The sequence below is a fragment of the Schistocerca piceifrons genome, chromosome 3, assembly GCF_021461385.2.
Source record: "Schistocerca piceifrons isolate TAMUIC-IGC-003096 chromosome 3, iqSchPice1.1, whole genome shotgun sequence".
Taxonomy (NCBI): Eukaryota; Metazoa; Arthropoda; class Insecta; order Orthoptera; family Acrididae; genus Schistocerca; species Schistocerca piceifrons.
The window spans coordinates 862,304,422-862,325,034 of NC_060140.1; the positions used below are offsets into that span (position 1 = coordinate 862,304,422).

At 51.9% G+C, this 20,613-nt stretch overlaps 1 pseudogene; it reads right to left on the reverse strand.

The window, feature by feature from the left end:
• Positions 1-16,697: 16,697 nt before the first annotated feature.
• LOC124790840 lies at positions 16,698-16,817 on the reverse strand (annotated as a pseudogene).
• Positions 16,818-20,613: the final 3,796 nt, after the last annotated feature.

Here is a 20,613-nt window from a genome sequence, read left to right on the forward strand (position 1 = left end):
ACCTTGCCGAACAGAACGACGTATCGGAAGAGGCACGGTCGACCAGCCATTTACTATGACAACCGACCGAGCACTTCCAGAAATTGGAGACCAAAACCCATGCGCGACATGACCTGAAGGAGGTAGTCGTGTCTGACACGATCAAAGGCGTTGGCGAAGTCAATGGATAAGATTCCCGCGGAGGTACCAGGAGCCGCTGCTGAACAGACGACGTCCCTGTATGCAGAAGCCGCAGTAAAGATGTTACGACGCCGTACTCCACACGACTGAGGAGCAGCAATAACCTTATCCATGACAGATTTCAACTTGTCAGCCACGCACCTCGCAACGATCTTATAGTCGGCATTTAATAAGGTGATAGGCCGCAAGCCTTGGACGCGACAATCTCCTTCCTTCTTAGGAATAAGCACCACCCTACCGTCCATAAAACGGCTGGGTACTGCCACACCACGAAGGACTTCGTTAATCAATGAAGTGAACATGCCCCCAATAATGTCCCAGACGGCGAGATAAAATTCCGTCGGTAAACCATCGGGCCCTGGAAACTTCCCTTTGGGACACGCCTTCAACATCGAAAAAACATCGTGTGGCAACAACGCTGCAGTTAAGTCGGCGCGATCGTCGTCCGTTAAAAAACAACGTAGCTCGTCTAAACAGGCGGCAGTGGCGATGCCATCACCATCATAGTTGGAAAACAACTCGGAATAATAAGCAGTGACGTGAGCAACCATATCCCGTCTGCCACTGAGGCGATCACCATCATCCGTTAACAAACTCCGAACTCGTTTCGTAGACGCCAAGCGTCTCTCATTCGCCAAATAAAAGGTCGGATGCTCCTCATCAGCGGCGACCGAAAAACGACTACGGACTACGTGACCTTTCGCCCTTGCGCGATGAATACCCAGAATCTTGCTCTTAATGCGATTGAGCCGCAGACGGAGGTTACCACATTGGTCAATAGGGGCGTCGAAGGCATCCCTAAGACACAGCTGGTAAAAATCGAGCGTACGGTTCCTCCAGTACGACTCCGCGACTGAACGCTTGCGCGGCACGACGTAGCTGAGGCTTAGCTAACGCCAACCACCAATCAAGCGACGACGGGTAATTGCCAACTTTTTGAACGCAAGATTCCCACACAGCCGTAATAGTCAGTCGGAAACCGTCCTTCGGCAAGTGAGTGACATTTAGCTTCCAAACGCGCGGGACAGGAGCTGCAGCTCCACCCTGCAGCCGCACATCACAAACGTAGCTACGGTGATCACCGAACGCCACGGGGAGCACGTCAACACGACGGAGAGCATCCTAGAGGGCGCGAGAAACATAAATACGGTCAGGGCGACTGCCCCCCGGTGTTGTAGATGTGCGTGAATACAGTGCGACGTGGGTGGAAATGTCGCCAAGTATCACACAAATCAGCAGCAGTAATCAGCGCGGCAAGTTCTTGACACAGTGTGGGAGCGGTACTCATATCTGCAGCATCAACAACGCGTATGGCCTGTGCGGGAGGGCGCCACTGCTGGCGATGTGAGCTTCCTCGCCTCGCCTCACACGAGATGTTTGAGTAATTTGCAGTGCATTTGCGCCATTCCTATCCCTGTCCCCGACTTTGCTCGACTGCCGCTCGCTGCCGCTCGGGTCGTGGCCCATATAACAGCGCAAGCACGATAAACGTCTGCAGGAGGAGATGAGACGAGTAAAGAATAAATTTATGATTACATATCGAACTAGGAATTGTACACCACTACAGAGCAACAGGCGCTGACGTATTTCAGAACATATCTGCCGATTCGTACTGTTTTGTCGTTTTCAAAGACTTCCTGGCGAATTTGGTTAGCACATTCTCCCCCAAACTGAGATAATTACTAGAATTTCGTACCTTATGGTCATTACAGTAGTTCAAAACGCTTAACAAAGTATCTTTGTCACAACAGAAAGGTGGTATGGAAACAGGGCTGGCAGGGGTGGCGCCAAAAAAAGAAACAAATGTGAAGGGGAGCCAACAGCACCTTTTTTTTCTTTTTGTTTTTAATGGCCTCCCATCTCCCCTTATAGCCCGGCCTTGCCGCTCTCCACAAAACGCCTTCTATTGGCGAGCTTCATGAGCTATAAAGGTGCTGTTGATTCCATGTCCCACGACGAACGAACGAAAAAGAAACAGTATCCCCCGTTGGTATCCATGAGATTGTCGACGTCCGTCGGGAAAATGCGACAGGGGCAAAGAAAAAAAACCATAATCCATGAAATCCTCTAATTGGAGATAATTATTCGATCAGAAAAAAACAAAGATCCAGTATAGGAAATTATATGAAGAGAAAAAAATCCACTTCCTCAGTTGCACTATTACCGGGAAAGTTCCACACCAGGGAAGCTGAGGAGTAAACTCCATCAAGTGGAGAAGTAAAACTAAAAGGAGAAAGGAAAGTCACTGCATGGCAATACGAGAAAAACACTAAAAATATCACTGCCGCCACATGGGAGACGTACATGAGAAAGGCAGTACTGCTGAAAGGAAATTGCTGACGCCCACAGCAGAAATATAATCAGAAACAAGGAGAAGGTAAACTATACCGGAAATGAAAAAGAACACAAAAAATAAAAAGGAGAGTTCCTCTGACTACACGTACTTCTATAATTGTTCGTTCCTTGAAAACACAGCTTGAGCAGTCAGCGTAGAAAAGTATACCAGAACATCAAAACATGTTAAGTAGCCACCGACATCCGCGTAAAAGCATGAGCAAGGGCAACCTTCAAAAAATTCGCGAAATTAGCACAATAGCCAGGCATAGCTTCAGTTTGTTCATGCTGAGTCCATAAGTAGGTAAGATAGTCCAAATCGGTTGTCAATTTCAGGGTAAATAATGCAAAAACGGTATGACCCAGGAGCCACACTGTGGCATTCTTCTTAGTATTCGGGTAGGCGGCGCACTGAGGGATTAAGGCGTCGGTCGGCAAGACAGAACGCGTATCCACCAGATTGATAAGGCGAACCATATCTCTGGCGGTATTCCAAACACCGCAATAATGGCCACACACAAAACGGTGTTCAAGTGTATCTTCCACAGCACACAATTCACAAGCTCCAGACGAGATGAGGTTAATGGAGTGGAGCTTCGTATTCGTAGGGAAGGTACGATGCACAACCTTGTACCACACGGCGTGTACAGACGGAGGAAGAACATTGCTGGCAAGATTTTTCCATACCGTGACCCAGTTATACCACGGTAGCCGATACTCCCACTTACAAAGCACAGTAGAGCCACGGAGAGCAGAAACGATGTCGCAGACTCGAAGACTGGGAACGTCCCAGAGCTCCAGCTAGCTGTATTCCATATAGTAGCGACGCACATAATTAAGAAAAAAGGTAATGTGCGAGACATTCACCGGCGCCGCCGCAGATGGAGGACGATACATATTGAAGATCGCCGCAGTGGTACCGTTCGGGGCCCTCTCCATAACAACGGTGGTCCGTTTCCAAAGGAGAGCAGAGCACTTCGCGCGAAGATCTACTAGACCCCAAACCACCATCTCTTGGGCTTAGATTACAGATGTCATACGAGACCTTAAAAATGTCACCTCGCCATAAAAACCAATACACCGCCTGCTTGAGGGCACGTTCCAATTGCCGAGGCAGTGGAAGGACCTGCGCGAGATACCACGCCCTGGCCAGAATGTTAGTATTGATCAAGGCCACCTCATCACGAAGCGCCAACGTGCGAGCCGCATAGATCTTGGCAACGGCACGCACCTTATGCAGCGTGGACCGCCAATTAAGCGCTTCCATCCGTTGCGAGTGAGAAGAAAAAAGCACGCCCAGGACTTTTTGCTGTTCGCGGACACAGAGCCAGTTCCGCTGTAAGGACCGTGCGCGGGGCAAACAAACAGTTTTAGCAGGGTTGACAATGGCACCTGTGGCTTTTTCAAAGCGTTGCAGTGCGCCATATAAATTGTCAACGTCATCAGAATGGCCAAGAAAAATACCAAGGTCGTCGGCGTATCGCTTGCAAATGAGGCGGTCCGTTCCTATCTGAATGCCGCGGCATTCGCGGCCGATAATTCGCAGCAATGGATCTAAGGCTACAGAGAAAAGGGCCACCGAAAGGGGACACCCCTGCCGCACCGAGCGCCCAACACGGAAAGCCGGCGTCAAGCGGCCATTGACACTAACTGGTGACGTCGCATTCTGTAAAAGATGCTTTACCACAGTCGTAAACTTAAGACCGAATCCCATCCGCACAACAACATGACGGAGGTATACATGGCTAATGCGATCGAAAGCATTTTTGAAATCAATTAATAATATTGCTGCCATCGGTATTCGCGCACTTTTAACAAAGCCGATACAATCGCGATAGGCGAGAACGGCGTCAAAAATGTTTCTACCCTGCACCGCACATGATTGACTGTCACTGAGAACCGACGGTAAAACAACTTTAAGGCGTTGAGCTACACAGCGCGTCACAATCTTAAAGTCAGCGTAAGTAATGTGATCGGCCGAACAGCTTCAATACACGGCGACGCAGTCGATTTAGGTACTAAGGTCACTACCCCCTCCTCAAACGCAGCAAGGATAACAGCACCATCCCGTATTTCATTTAAAAGAGCCACAAAAACATCACGAAAAAGAGCATTAAATTTCAAATAAAAGTCAGCAGGAATGCCGTCGGCACCAGGCGATTTACACTTAGGGCTTCGTCGGATAGCGTCGTACAGTTCTTCAGGTACATAAGCGGCATTTAAATGCGTCCTATCCGTACGAGTTAAAACACGAGATATGACTAGTAAAAAAATCCCGCAACGCATCACAATCAACATCCAACGCACGGAAAAGGGAACTAAAATGACTGAAAATATCTCGCTCAATGTCGGACTGGACAGTAGTCCGTCCGCCGTCGCACTTTTTCCAGGTACTGATGTGCAGACGGGCGCGCCGCCGTCGTTCCCTATGCAAATGATGAAGCGACAAAGGTTCGCCAATCACAACCCCCGCAGGCTGGCTGCGTACGACGACAACGTCACTAACAGCACGCAAATCGGCGAGAAGCTTAAGCTGCAATTGCTTAAAAGCGGGCAGCAAGGCAGGCTGTGACGTCACGCGCAGCGCGAGGTCTTGTAAACACGCCTGATGGAAGCGGGTCGTAGCGCGACGCCACCGAGCCGCCTCGCGGCTAAAATCCATTAAAAACCGCCTGATCACCGGCTTGGCCTCCCCGACCCACCACTCCAGCACACTACAGTCATCTAGCTTAGTCCGGATTAATTTGTGCCACACATTGGTAAAACACGTCACAAAATGGGCGTCGTTTAATAAAGCACAATTAAATTTCCACAGATTCTTTCGTCTGGGAACACAAAATCTAGGCAAAAAAAGCTGACAAAGGTAACCGGAATGATCAGAAAACAGCACGGGAAACATATCCGTGCGGCAAATACGGGCAGAAAGCGGGGCAGAAACGTAAATTCTGTCCAGGCGGCTGTGCCCCGTGGGATAAAAATAAGTAAAGTGCGTAACGTCAGGGTTTAAAACACGCCACGTATCAACGAGCTGAAAACCGCGAATCAAGTCGCCGAACTTGCGACAAATGTTAGGACGAGGCACCTGATCGACAACATCTAAAACGCAATTAAAATCGCCGCCTACAACTAAAGCGTCCACATTCCAGCGTAACAGCGCACACAATTCCTGACCATAAAAAGCAGCCCTCGCCAGCTTATCGTTCCCAGACGGAGCATAAACGTTAACAAATACAACGCCCAGTATAGTGCAACTAATAGCACGACCATTAGGTAAAATAGCAACATTTGAAATAGCAAGGTCAGAACGTACTAAAATGGCAGTCCCTGTACTGTGATCTGTAAAATATTGTCAATAACAGTAAAGTCACTAAAATCGTGTAGAAAGACAATTGCATCGCGCGTCACCTCTTGTAAAAAGGCAACATGGCAGTGGTGATCTCGTAAAAAGTCCTTAAAAGCCAGTATCTTACAAGGGTGACTCGACCCCAGGGGCTCAGCATTCATTTGCTGAGTACGAGCTTGGCGACCCCGGGGTCCTGAGCTGGGGACTGGTCGGCGCCGCCAGTCTCCTGTTCACCGTAACCCCCGGACATGCTTCAGCGACCACCGTATGGTGCGGCGGTGGAATGTTGTGTGCTGCGGGGAATGGTAATCTTGGCTTGACCGCCTGGATTGCGAGGAAGGCCAACCTCTATAAAATCCCCTCAATCTTCCGGTGTGCTCCGCGCCTATGCGATGCATGGCTGTTGAGGTGGAACAGTCGCAAGCGGGCAACCGCTGGGGCACCTGCCGCACACCAGTTGTACAAGGCTTACTCAGGCACGCGGGGCTCTGTCTGAGCGGACCTTTAGTTCCCTAGCTGCTCGTGGGACCGCAATGGACCCTTCGACCTCTACATTTCCCCCTACCAGTGGCTTGGGTGGGCCACTGGTAGGAAAACACACCCCATCGAAGAAGCGACTTCGTGCTGCGAGTCCTCCAGCGCCTAGTGTTGATCGACATTTATCAGACTGTCATAACAGAGCACATGCTGATAATCAGAATGTGTTTTTGATTATTAAACGGAAGGAGGGTAACTTTGAGAGGGTTTCTCCCTTTTACATCCACAAGGGTCTTGAGGGAATTGCAGGAACACTTAAATCTGTGAAGCGACTGCGCAATGCGACTCTGTTAGTTGAGACATCTAGTTCCCGTCAAGTCGCTTCTCTTCGGAAAGCAACCTGTCTCGGTGAGTACGCTATCGAGACCGAGCTCCACTCCACTCTGAACTACAGTAAGGGTGTTGTGACATGTAGGGACTTGGTGGATATCCCCACAGACGAGTTAAAATCTGAATGGGCTGATGAAGGTATTGTTGATGTGCAGCATATTATGAAACGAGTCGACGGGGACCTAGTCAAATCCGACTCGTTTATTCTCACGTTCAGTTGCCCACGACTCCCAGAGCATGTTTAAGCGGGGTTCTTACGTTTGCCAGTAAGGCCATATTTCCCCAACCCAATGCGCTGTTTTAAATGTCAGTGCTTTGGGCATACTACGTTGGGGTGCAATCGTATAGCCACTTGTGGTAAATGTGGTCAGCCTGCCCATGAAGGAGCTGATTGTTCATCGCCTGTGAAGTGCGTGAATTGCTCTGGGAGTCACCCTGTCCGGAGCCGGGTCTGCTCCATCTGTCTCGACGAACGGAAGATACAGGAGATTAAAACATCTAAGCGCATCCCCTATGGTGAGGCCAAGAAGCTCTTTAAGGCCATGCAACCTCCTGTGTTTACTACAACTTTCGCTTCCGCTGTGAAAAAACCTGTACAACTGGCCACTGTTGCTACGCAAACGGAGGTTGCTAGTGTTAGCACTAATACCTGCGTTTGCCAGTGAACTTGTGCTGCTGCGGTTGTTTTGCAACCTGCGGCTCTCCCCGCAACGTCGGACAAGGCTGTGGTTGCTGACATTGGGGTACTTCCTCCCTCTCCCCATATGGGGCCTTCTGCCCAGGCGAATAATGCTCCACCTGTTGACAAGGCTCTGCATTCTAAGCCCCCCAAGACAAAGACGCCGAAGCTGAAGGTTTTGCCACCTGAGGAGACTAGTCAAGGTTGGTCCAGGAATAAATCTCCGGCCAGTAGGGGCTCTCATCCAAAGCACAGAGGCAGGGTGAGAGTTCAGCCCCCCCTGATCACTGGCTCCCATATTACAGTGGAACCTGAATGGGTTCAGGACGCATGTGGCCGAATTACAACTCCTTGTACGAGAGTGCCGTTTGTGCTTATGTCTCCAAGAGACACATTTTCGGGCTACTGATGCTCCTTCTGTACGGGGCTGTACCGTCTATTGGAAAGATGATCTGACGGGGGAAAGGGCAAAGGGTGGTGTTGAGGTTTTTGTCCGTGACATGCACCCCTCATCTGAGCTCCCTCTCGTAACAGACTTGCAAGCAGTTGCAGTTGCCCTTCTTGTGGGTCGGAGGCTCACAGTCTGTTCACTTACCACCTCACGATGCGATAGACTGAGGCTCTCGCAGACCTTATTAGCTAACTCCCCCACCCATTTATTCTTCTGGGGGACTTCAATTCTCATAATGTCTTATGGGGCTCTTCGACTACTTGCCCCAGGGGTCGCATTCTGGAAAGCCTCATGATGTCTGAAGAACAGTGCATCCTCAACTCTGGTGTTCCCACTCATTTCTGTACTGCTTCTGGGTCGTCATCAGCTATTGACCTTTCCTTTTGCTCTCCAGCACTCACGGATTCTGCTGTGTGGGAGGTTGCTGCTGACCTCCATTCTAGTGCCCCCCCTGCGGGTTCGGGGGTTAGAATAGGCCCGCGGTATTCCTGCCTGTCGTAAGAGGCGACTAAATGGAGTCTCAAACGTTTCGGCCTTCTGTGATGGTCCCCTCTTGGGTTTGACCTATATTTTTCCAAATTTCCGTTGTTAGTGCGTGCCATTTGGGGAAGGACACCTTACGTGGTGTTTTTCTATTGGTCCCTCATGCTCCACCATCTTGGATGTTACCTATTGTCGTGTGGGGGGGGACTACACCCACCATCTTCTGGGTTGTCTCCTTCTCGCCTTGTGCGCACTCTTCTTCTTAGTGCCTACGACAACTGTGGACCCTTTCAACACCTAAAATCCAGCACGGTAGCCAGTCCGTTGTGGTGGGGTCGTCATGTACCCTCTTGGTGGTAGCCCCCTGACCACGCAGGGATCGCACTACAGATGCCAGAGCTGTTTCCTCCCCATGCATGCTAAGGAGGATGTGCCCATCTTGTCTGGGGCACAGGGACTCCAGGCAACGGGATATCGGCCAGGTACCCGTTGCTTTGGCTGGGTGGCGCCCTTGGGGAGAGCCCTCGTTCAGAGTAGGTGGCATCTGGGCGGATGTGGCGCAATGAAGCGCAATAAATCACACCAAGCTGGTGGTCGCACGGCCACCAGCGTCTCTAAGCGTGGTAGAGTCGACTTTGATGCTGCACAATATGACCCTCAGTCGTTCCCCCCGTTGGCTGCGCCATGGGAGGGGCGCCGATCTAGTGCCAAGGGGGAGCCTTACGTACCGCAATACCTTGTTTGCAGCAGGACTGATGGTGACTCCTTTCTTATGACGAAGCCTCTGTTTTTTGTGAAACACCTGGAGCATAAGTTTGGGGAAGTGGCGGGGTTGTCTAAAATGAGGAATGGGTCCATCCTCCTCAAGACGTCCTCCCCAGCCCAGTCACGAGCGTTGCTCTTGTGCGATAAGCTGGGTGACGTCCCTGTTACCGTCACTCCCCACAGTAGCTTAAATATGGTCCAGGGGATTATTTACCATCGTGACCTCTTGTTACAATCCGATGACGAGCTGAGAGCCGACTTGGAACGACGTGGCGTCCATTTTGTCCGTCGTGTGCGTAGAGGGCCCAAGGCTAACAGGGTGGCCACCGGTGCCTTTATCTTGGCCTTCAAGGGAGATGTATTGCCCGAGAAGGTCAAGGTAATGGTTTACCGTTGCGACGTGAAGCCATACATCCCTCCCCCGGTGCGGTGCTTCCAGTGCTGGAAGTTTGGGCATATGTCCTCTCGTTGCCCATCCAGCGCTACATGTCGAGATTGCGGACGCCCCTCTCATCCCGATTCTCCATGTGCGCCTCCGCCTGTATGTGTCAACTGTGGGGAGCACCACTCTCCATGCTCGCCGGATTGCCCCGTTCTTCATAAGGAGCGGAAGATCATGGAATTTATGACCCTGGACCGGCTTACTTATCGAGAAGCAAAACTGAAATATGAAAGGTTGTATCCTGCTTCCCTTCGACCATCTTATGCTGCAGCCATGTTATCGTTGCCCACGCGAGCGACGGTTGTCGCCTCATCTGTGCCGCCTTCAGTGGGCCCTCAGGGCCGTGTATCTCTGTCTGCCCCCTTCGTGCCTGGGGGCAAGCCTTCCTCTGTTGCCCCCTTAGCAGTTGGGGGCAAACCCTCTTCTGTCGCTCCCCCCAAGCTTACTTCGGGAGTGACATCTGCTCCACAACCGGGAGGGTCGATTCCTCCCCCTCCTACTCCGGCGGCGTTGCCTCCGCCGGTTCCTCTCTCGCGGAAGGGGTCCCTTGGGGCTCTCCCTTCCTCCGCTTCTTCTCCTTCCCAGCCAGATGTCAGCCAGTGGCTGAAGGTTCCGCCACCTGCTGGTCGTAGGGCTTCTGCGTCGTCGTCAGCCTCCGACGCTCCTTCAGAGAAGCTCTCCCAGCCCTCTCACCCTAAGGGCAGACGCGAGAAGAAGGAACGGAATGTGTCCAAGAAGAAGGATGTTCCGGCGGTTTCAGCACCGCCTGCTGTACATAGTCCTGGCTCCGGGGATGAGGTGGAGATCCTCGCCTCTGCCGCGGATCTCGCCCTCACGGAACCCTTGGGGGCCTCTCCTATGGACTCAGTTGACTCTCGCCCAGTGGCGGCAGTTGGCTCTGAAGCGCTGTCTGCCTCTTAGTCGCATTCACGCCCTCCCAGTCCCTTCCTGCTTCCATTCTCCAATGGAACTGCGGCGGTTATTTCCGCCACCTGCCTGAGCTCCGGATGCTTCTGAGTGATTCCCCTGATCTCTGCATTGCTCTGCAGGAAACTTGGTTTCCGGCACTGCGGACCCCCGCCCTTCGCGGTTATCGGGGATACTATAAGAACCGTGCTGCCTGTCATCGAGCATCAGGTGGGGTTTGCCTCTTTGTTCACCACTCTGTCTGTAGTTCGCCAGTACTCCTTCAGACGCCTTTAGAGGCAGTTGCTGCCAGGGTTGAGCTCTCGCCGGCTATTACTGTTTGCTCTGTTTACATTACTCCGGATGGGGAGCTCCCCCGACATGTCTTGGCTGCGCTGCTGGCTCAACTCCCGCCACCATTGCTGCTTCTGGGCGATTTCAATGCCCACAACCCTCTATGGGGTGGGACTGTCTCTGATGACCGCGGTCGGGCCGTGGGGCATTTGTTGGCTCAGCTCGACCTTAGCCTCTTCAACACCGGTGCTCCCACGCATTTCAGTGTTGCCCATGGCTCGTTCTCGGCCATCGATCTCTCTCTTTGCAACCCCTCCACTGGAGGGTGCACCCCGACCTGTGCGGTAGTGACCATTTTCCCATCTATTTGTCACTACCCCAGAGTCGTTCTTCTGGGCGCCTGCCCCGCTGGGCTCTCCACAGGGCAGACTGGCCGGCTTTTACTTCTGCTGCTGCCATTGAGTCTCCCCCACAGGGTGACATTGACGAGGTGGACCGTGTTTTAACCACATCCATCATTTCAGCGGCCGAGGCTGCCATTCCCCGATCTTCTGGCCTCCCTCGGAGGAAGGCTGTACCCTGGTGGTCGCCGGAGATTGCTGAGGCTATTCGCGACCGTCGGCGGGCTCTCCAGCGTCATAGGCGGCACCCGTCTCTCGAGACCCTCATCGCCTTTAAGAGGCTCCGTGCCTTGGCACGTCGTCTTATTGCACGGCGTAAGCGAGAGGGAATTCCTCACTGCCCTCGCCGATTGCCCTGATACAGCACCAGTTCCAGACTGCATCCACGCACAGATGCTGAAGCATCTCTCCAGGGACAGCCAGCGACACATTCTCGCGATCTTTAATCGCATTTGGAGCGAAGGCGTGTTCCCGTCGCAATGGCGAGAGGGTGTTATTGTCCCCATCTTGAAGCCCGGTGCAGACCCGCTGGCAGTGGACAGCTATCGTTCCATTACCCTCACCAACGTTTTGTGCGAATTGCTCGAACGTATGGTCGGGCGGCGTTTGTGTTGGGTCCTTGAGTCGCGCGGTCTCCTCGCTCCATCCCAGGGTGGCTTCCGTCGGGGCCGGTCTGCAGTGGACAATTTGGTGCGGCTGGAATCTGCTGTCCGTACGGCCTTTGCCCGACGTCAGCATCTCGTTGCTGTATTTTTCGATCTGCGGAAGGCGTATGACACCACATGGAGGCATCACATCCTTGCTACATTGCATGAGTGGGGTCTTCGTGGTCGGCTCCCGGCTTTTCTTCAAACCTTTCTATTGCACCGCTCTTTCCAGGTGCAAGTCGGTGCCGCCTCTAGTTCTTCTTATACACAGGAAAATGGGGTCCTGCAGGGCTCGGTGTTGAGTGTGTCCTTATTTCTAGTGGCCATTAATGGTCTGGCTGCAGCCGTGGGGTCGTCAGTGTCTCCTTCTTTGTATGCCGACGACTTCAGCATCTCATTTAGCTCCACGACTACGGGAGTCGCCGAACGCAGGCTATAGGTAGCCGTTCGGAAGGCAGCATCATGGGCTCTGACTCACGGTTTTCAGTTCTCTGCAGCCAAGACACGAGTTATGCACTTCTGCAGGCGTCGGACGGTCCACCCTCATCCTGAACTTTACCTCGACGGCCACCTGCTTGACGTGGTGGACACTTGCCGCTTCTTGGGACTCGTGTTTGATGCCCGGCTCACATGGGTTCCTCATGTTACTCAGCTGAAGCAAAAATGCTGGAGGCACCTCAACGCCCTCCGCTGCCTTAGCCACACGTCTTGGCGTGCGGATCGCTGCACGCTGCTGCGATTGTACAGAGCCCTTGTGCAGTCTCGGCTTGATTATGGGAGCCTGGCCTATGGGTCTGCATCACCCTCAGTGTTGAAGTTGTTAGACCCCATACACCACTGTGGGGTCTGGCTTGCAACTGGCGCTTTTCGTACGAGCCCCGTGGATAGTCTCCTGGTAGAGGCCGGGGTTCCTCCACTGCGGATTCGCCGCCATCGACTGCTCGCCGACTATGCTGTCCACGTTCATTGCTCGCCAGGCCATCCCAATCGTCGCCTGCTTTTCCCTGCCATGGTCCTCCATCTGTCCGAACGGCGACCTAGGTCTGGGCTTACCGTCACTGTGTGCGTTCAGTCCCTGCTGTCGGAATTGGGTTCATTCCCTCTTCCGCCTCCCTTCCGGGTCCGTGCACCTACGCCTCCCTGGTGTTTGTCCCGGCCGTCCGTCCGTCTGGACTTGGCACAGGGACCCTAGGACTTGGTTCCGCCTGTGGCGCTCCGTCACCGTTTTCTTGCGCTCCTCGCCTCATTTTCGGACTGTGAGCCTGTCTACACTGATGGTTCCCTGGTTGATGGTCGCACTGCCTACTCTTTTGCTCATGCTGCCCATGTTGAGCAGCGCTCCTTGATGGCTGGCTGCAGTATTTTTACTGCAGAGCTGATGGCCATATTGCGCGCTCTTGAGCATATGCGTTTCTGCTCAGGTAGGTCCATAGTGATCTGCAGTGACTCCCTGAGCAGCCTTCAGGCCATCAACCGCTGCTATCCCTCCTCTCCTCTGGTGTCCTCCATTCAGGAGTCTGTTTCCACCATTGCCCGTTCTGGTCGTTCGGTGGTCTTGGTTTGGACGCCCGGTCATGTTGGCATCCCAGGGAACGAACGTGTAGACAGGCTGGCCAAAGGGGCGATCGACGCCCCGGCTTTGGAGATCGGCCTTACGGCTCGCGACCAGCAGCAGGTGTTGCGCCGTAAGCTGATTGGGATGTGGGCTGCTGAGTGGCGTGGCATGACAGCCCCGAATAAACTGCGGGCTATCAAGGGGACGACCGATGTCTGGCGTTCCTCCCTGCGGACTTCTCGCAGGGACTCGGTAGTCCTGTGTCAGCTGCGCATCGGCCATACATACCTGACACACGGCCATCTATTGCGTCAGGAGGATCCCCCTTGTGTCGGTGTGGGTCCCAGCTGACGGTTGGCCACATTTTGCTGGGGTGTCCTCGACTGCGCACCCTCCGGCAATGTTTTAATCTCCCGGGCACTTTGGCTTTGGTTTTATCCGACGATGCCTCCATGGCTGACAATGTTTTACATTTTATCCGTAGTAGGCCTTTTTATGGTTCGATTTAGGGAGGTCCTGCGCCTTTCCCTTTCTGTGTCTTTTGTCCTTGTGTCTGTTGCTGTTCTGGTGTGCCGTTAGATGGTTGACTCTTTCCCTTTTTTTTTCTCATGGTCAGTCAACCAGTCTCCGGCCATCCTCCTTTCTTCTGTTTCTTTCTGTCTGGTGTTCCTCTGTCCTGCTCTTGTGTGTCGTGTTTGTTGCTGCATTTGTGTTCTTTTAGCGCCTGGGGGGACGTCTCCTCCCCCTTTGGTTTTTACCTGCTCCGTCGATTTTCGGCTCGCCTGATTTTGGAATACGGGACTGATGACCTTCGCTGTTTAGTCCCCCTTAAACATCCCAACAACCACCACCACCACCACCGCCGCTCGCCATCCGGCGGAAACTCCTCATGGTGCGACGGGTGTGTCAATTCCTTGCCTGTCGTACCTCCCCTGAGTACCCTACCGTTGCCCGACCGCCTATGGAACGTCTCTTTTCCAGTCGTCCCAGGGCAACGAGACCATTTGGGATTCGTGCCAAGCATTTGCTTGAGTCCCTTGGTGTGGAGCGTGTGGCCCCCCACCGATAAGGTTTTACTCGCCTGCCTCCCTGGTTGCTCCAGAGGCCCAGCGTCCTTTTAGCCTTGTCGGAGTACCGGAGGAGCTGCACTCCTGCGTTTGTTTTTACCTCCTTATTTTATGATATTTTACACCAGCATCCCGACCATGTACCAGTATTTACGGATGGCTCTAAACAGGGGGACTCTGTTGGTTGTGCTGTTGTTTTCCGTGATCGAGTCGTCAAGTTACGGCTTCCTGCAGCGTTTACCATCTTTGATGCCGAATTGTTTGCGATCTTGCGGGCATTGGAGCAGATAAGATGTGTTCCCAGTCTTAAGTTCCTCATCTGTTCTGACTCCATGAGTGCCCTTCAGACCATGCAACACTTGTACCCAGCGGATACGGTCGTCCAGAACATCCATAATGCCCTACTCCACCTGCAACGGCAGGGGAAGGTGGTTTCCTTCTGCTGGGTGCCGGGGCACGTGGGTATTAGGGGAAACGAACTGGCGGATGTGGCTGCCAAAGATGCATGTTCCCTCCCTCACGTTGTTGCATGTGCGGTCCCCCTCCATGCTGTTACCTCCCTCCTGCGTTTTCGCGTTCTGCGTCAGTGGGAAGAGGAGTGGCTGGCAGTCGGTGAAAATAAGCTAGGTCTGGTCAAGGCCAACACGCGGCCATGGCGTACGTCCTACCAGTCATGCAGGCGGGATGAGGTTCTCCTCACTCGCCTCCGCATCGGGCACAGTCCCTTAACGCATGGATTTTTACTCCGTCGGGAGGACCCCCCCAATCTGCAGTGCTTGTGACGTCCAGATTACTGTCCGCCACATTTTACTTGACTGTCTTATTCTCTGACCAGAGGGAGGTGGTTTCTTTGCCACCGGATTTGCCCTGTATTTTGCAAGATGACATAACGACTGCAGTTAAGGTCTTACGGTTTTGTGTCCTGTCCAATTTGTTGCCTCGGATTTTAGGGAGGGGTTTTTAATGTGCTGCTGGGTGACTGGCTCACCCAGGTTTTAGGTAAGAGGTCAGCCAGTCACGATTACCTCCTTGTTTCCCTTCGGTTTCTGTTCTCTTTTCCTTGTTTCCTTTCCTTTTCAGTGTGTTCCTTCTCCTCTTGTTTTGCCTCTGTATGTGACGATTTGGAACTGCGTCTGGTCTGTGTCTTTTAGCCGTTCTCCTTGTTCGCTGTTCGTCTTAGTCCCTTCACTGCATGTGTTCCTGTTTTTATGCGTTTGGACGCTGATGACCACGCTGTTTAGCGCCCGTAAACCTCAAACACACACACACACACACACACACACACACACACACACACACACACACACACACACACACTCTACACGGGTGACTCAACTTGTTAAGATTAATAGTGACAACATTCCACTGGCTAAAATCGTAAGTCATAGACTCACGCAATTAAAAGACACACACAAAAGTAAAAACACACATAAAACACGGAATGTGCATGTGCACGAAAGAGGAGAGGGCACATGACACACACTACGTCTCCTCACCATCCTCACCCTCCACAACATCCTTCGCCCACTCCGAAGGTTCGAAGGGGGAGAGGGGTGGCAGGGTGGCAGGAGCTGTCACGTCAGAAACGACCGACACAGAATCCCTGACGGGCATCCCCACGTCGGAGGAAGGCACCGACACGCGGTCGTGAAGAGAAGGACCAGCGCGACGTCGGTGTACATCCTCAGCCTTCCGCTTGGTCGACATAGGTGCCGCAGTCACAGCCGAGACGGTGTCGGGCGCTAAAACAGGCACGTCTACAGAGGCGGGTTGACTTAACACAGTCCGCAGATGGCGAACAGCAACGTCACGTTGCTGCGCTGCAACACTCAGATCAGCTGACTGTGCGTGGCGTGAGGAGGCACGCTGCGGGTGTTGTTGTTGTTGTTGTTGTTGTTGTTGTTGTGTACGCGGCAGCTGACGCCCGGAGCCGGAAGGCTGAGGGGGCCGTAGCTCCACGTCTAGTTCGCGCCGCTCGGCACAGCATCACACAGATCGATAAGTTTTTAAATTCTGTGTTCTTAAAACTCAAATCTTCCGAACTGAATACCGAGTACATCATTAGCAGACAACAACAAATCCTCAATTAACCAACGATGAATCTCAAAAGCCGGAGGTTTCTCTATGGAACGATCAAACTCGCACTGAACATTGTTCTGTCGCTCTTCACTGTCATCGTAAAGTATATCCATTACTTACAGTTCAGTAGAAAGAAAGCCACGTGGCAAAGTAAGCAGACGAACGCCGTGGCGCCGCCGGCCCAGTCGCACGAGGTAAACACTGCACTCGAGGCACCGAGGTGTTGCCAGGCGGGCAGCCAGCCAAGTACTAACCGGGCCCGATGTTGCTTAACTTCGGTGATCGGACGAGAACCGGTGTATTCAACATGGTATGGCCGTTGGCGCCCATATCATGTAGGCGCACGAAATTCGCATTCGGTTCTTATCCCAACACACAAAATCATAGTTTTCGGTCGAAATCAGCCGCATTTTTTAAAAAAATTTTTATTGATAATTCGTCAGGTTAGCGCGAACGCAACCCTGACTTCCAAAAATTCTGCGCCGGAAGAACGCACTTCATTTTCTTTTTTTTCTGGTGAAATTTATACATTTATTTATTAACATTACATTGTTACAACATAACATCCTTACAACAAAACATGAACAGAATTGAAATTGTAAGCACCTCCCGCAATCCGACGTGCCCGCTTGGCGCGTGTAACCTTCGACACTTGTGGAAGACGCATCTTGTCCCTGGTGTCCAGCGGACGACTGGCGCGCGGCCGACCGGTGGATGGCCTGTGCGGGGTGTGGCAGCGTCGTGCTGTAGGGCGCCACTGCTGGCGATGTGAGCTTCCTCGCCTCGCCTCGCACGAGATGTTTGCGTCATTTGCAGTGCATTCCCTATCCCTGTCCCAGATCCGACTTGTCCCGACTTTGCTCGACTGCCGCTCGGGTCGTGGCCCATATAACAGCGCAAGGACGAGAAACGTCTGCAGGAGGAGATGAGACGAGTAAAGAATAAATTTATGATTACATATCGAACTAGGAATTGTACACCACTACAGAGCAACAGGCGCTGACGTATTTCAGAACATATCTGCCGATTCGTACTGTTTTGTCGTTTTCAAAGACTTCCTGGCGAATTTGGTTAGCACAGTCTCCCCCAAACTGAGATAATTACTAGAATTTCGTACCTTATGGTCATTACAGTAGTTCAAAACGCTTAACAAAGTATCTTCGTCACAACAGAAAGGTGGTATGGAAACAAGGCTGGCAGGGGTGGCGCCAAAAAAAGAAACAAATGTGAAGGGGAGCCAACAGCACCTTTTTTTCTTTTTGTTTTTAATGGCCTCCCATCTCCCCTTATAGCCCGGCCTTGCCGCTCTCCACAAAACGCCTTCTATTGGCGAGCTTCATGAGCTATAAAGGTGCTGTTGACTCCATGTCCCACGACGAACGAACGAAAAAGAAACAGTATCCCCCGTTGGTATCCATGAGATTGTCGACGTCCGTCGGGAAAATGCGGCAGAGGCAAAGAAAAAAACCATAATCCATGAAATCCTCTAATTGGAGATAATTATTCGATCAGAAAAAAACAAGGAAACCAGTATAGGAAATTATATGAAGAGAAAAAAATCCACTTCCTCAGTTGCACTATTACCGGGAAAGTTCCACACCAGGGAAGCTGAGGAGTAAACTCCATCAAGTGGAGAAGTAAAACTAAAAGGAGAAAGGAAAGTCACTGCATGGCAATACGAGAAAAAGACTAAAAATATCACTGCCGCCACATGGGAGACGTACATGAGAAAGGCAGTACTGCTGAAAGGATATTGCTGACGCCCACAGCAGAAATATAATCAGAAACAAGGAGAAGGTAAACTATACCGGAAATGAAAAAGAACACAAAAAATAAAAAGGAGAGTTCCTCTGACTACACGTACTTCTATAATTGTTCGTTCCTTGAAAACACAGCTTGAGTAGTCAGCGTAGAAAAGTATACCAGAACATCAAAACATGTTAAGTAGCCACCGACATCCGCGTAAAAGCATGAGCAAGGGCATCCTTCAAAAAATTCGCGAAATTAGCACGATAGCCAGGCATAGCTTCAGTTTGTTCATGCTGAGTCCATAAGTAGGTAAGATAGTCCAAATCGGTTGACAATTTCAGGGTAAATAATGCAAAAACGGTATGACCCAGGAGCCACACCGTGGCATTCTTCTTAGTATTCGGGTAGGCGGCGCACTGAGGGATTAAGGCGTCGGTGGGCAAGACAGAACGCGTATCCACCAGATTGATAAGGCGAACCATATCTCTGGCGGTATTCCAAACACTGCAATAATGGCCACACACAAAACGGTGTTCAAGCGTATCTTCCACAGCACACAATTCACAAGCTCCAGACGAGATGAGGTTAATGGAGTGGAGCTTCGTATTCGTAGGGAAGGTACGATGCACAACCTTGTACCACACGGCGTGTACAGACGGAGGAAGAACATTGCTGGCAAGATTTTTCCATACCGCAACCCAGTTATACCACGGTAGTCGATACTCCCACTTACAACGCACAGTAGAGGCACGGAAAGCAGAAACGATGTCGCAGACGCGAAGGCTGGGAACGTCACAGAGCTCCAGGTAGCTGTTTTCCATATAGTAGCGACGCACATAATTAAGAAAAAAGGTAATGTGCGAGACATTCACCGGCGCCGCCGCAGATGGAGGACGATACATATTGAAGATCGCCGCAGTGGTACCGTTCGGGGCCCTCTCCATAACAACGGTGGTCCGTTTCCAAAGGAGAGCAGAGCACTTCGCGCGAAGATCTACTAGACCCCAAACCACCATCTCTTGGGCTTAGATTACAGGTGTCATACGAGACCTTAAAAATGTCACCTCGCCATAAAAACCAATACACCGCCTGCTTTAGGGCACGTTCCAATTGCCGAGGCAGTGGAAGGACCTGCGCGAGATACCACGCCCTGGCCAGAATGTTAGTATTGATCAAGGCCACCTTATCACGAAGCGCCAACGTGCGAGCCGCATAGATCTTGGCAACGGCACGCACCTTATGCAGCGTGGACCGCCAATTAAGCGCTTCCATCCGTTGCGAGTGAGAAGAAAAAAGCACGCCCAGGACTTTTTGCTGTTCGCGGACACAGAGCCAGTTCCGCTGTAAGGACCGTGCGCGGGGCAAACAAACAGTCTTAGCAGAGTTGACAATGGCACCTGTGGCTTTTTCAAAGCGTTGCAGTGCGCCATATAAATTGTCAACGTCATCAGAATGGCCAAGAAAAATACCAAGGTCGTCGGCGTATCGCTTGCAAATGAGGCGGTCCGTTCCTATCTGAATGCCGCGGCATTCGCGGCCGATAATTCGCAGCAATGGATCTAAGGCTACAGAAAAAAGGGCCATCGAAAGGGGACACCCCTGCCGCCCCGAGCGCCCAACACGGAAAGCCGGCGTCAAGCGGCCATTGACACTAACTGGTGACGTCGCATTCTGTAAAAGATGCTTTACCACAGTCGTAAACATAAGACCGAAACCCATCCGCACAACAACATGACGGAGGTATACATGGCTAATGCGATCGAAAGCATTTTTGAAATCAATTAATAATATTGCTGCCATCGGTATTCGCGCACTTTTAACAAAGCCGATACAATCGCGATAGGCGAGAACGGCGTCAAAAATGTTTCTACCCTGCACCGCACATGATTGACTGTCACTGAGGACCGACGGTAAAACAACTTTAAGGCGTTGAGCCACACAGCGCGTCACAATCTTAGTCAGCGTAAGTAATGTGATCGGCCGAACAGCTTCAATACACGGCGACGCAGTCGATTTAGGTACTAAGGTCACTACCCCCTCCTCAAACGCAGCAGGGATAACAGCACCATCCCGTATTTCAATTAAAAGAGCCACAAAAACATCACGAAAAAGAGCATAAAATTTCAAATAAAAGTCAGCAGGAATGCCGTCGGCACCAGGCGATTTACACTTAGGGCTTCGTCGGATAGCGTCGTACAGTTCTTCAGGTACACTCTTTGACATAAAACTTGACCGGCGGCCGGCCGCTTCAGAGGCTAAGTCCGCGCCGATCGCGACATGGGACAAAAAAACTGGCCAACTCGCTAATTCTCTAAGTCCGGTTATCTGCACAATCTGGCAACACTGTAGACAGCGGCACTTCCTGGAGGAA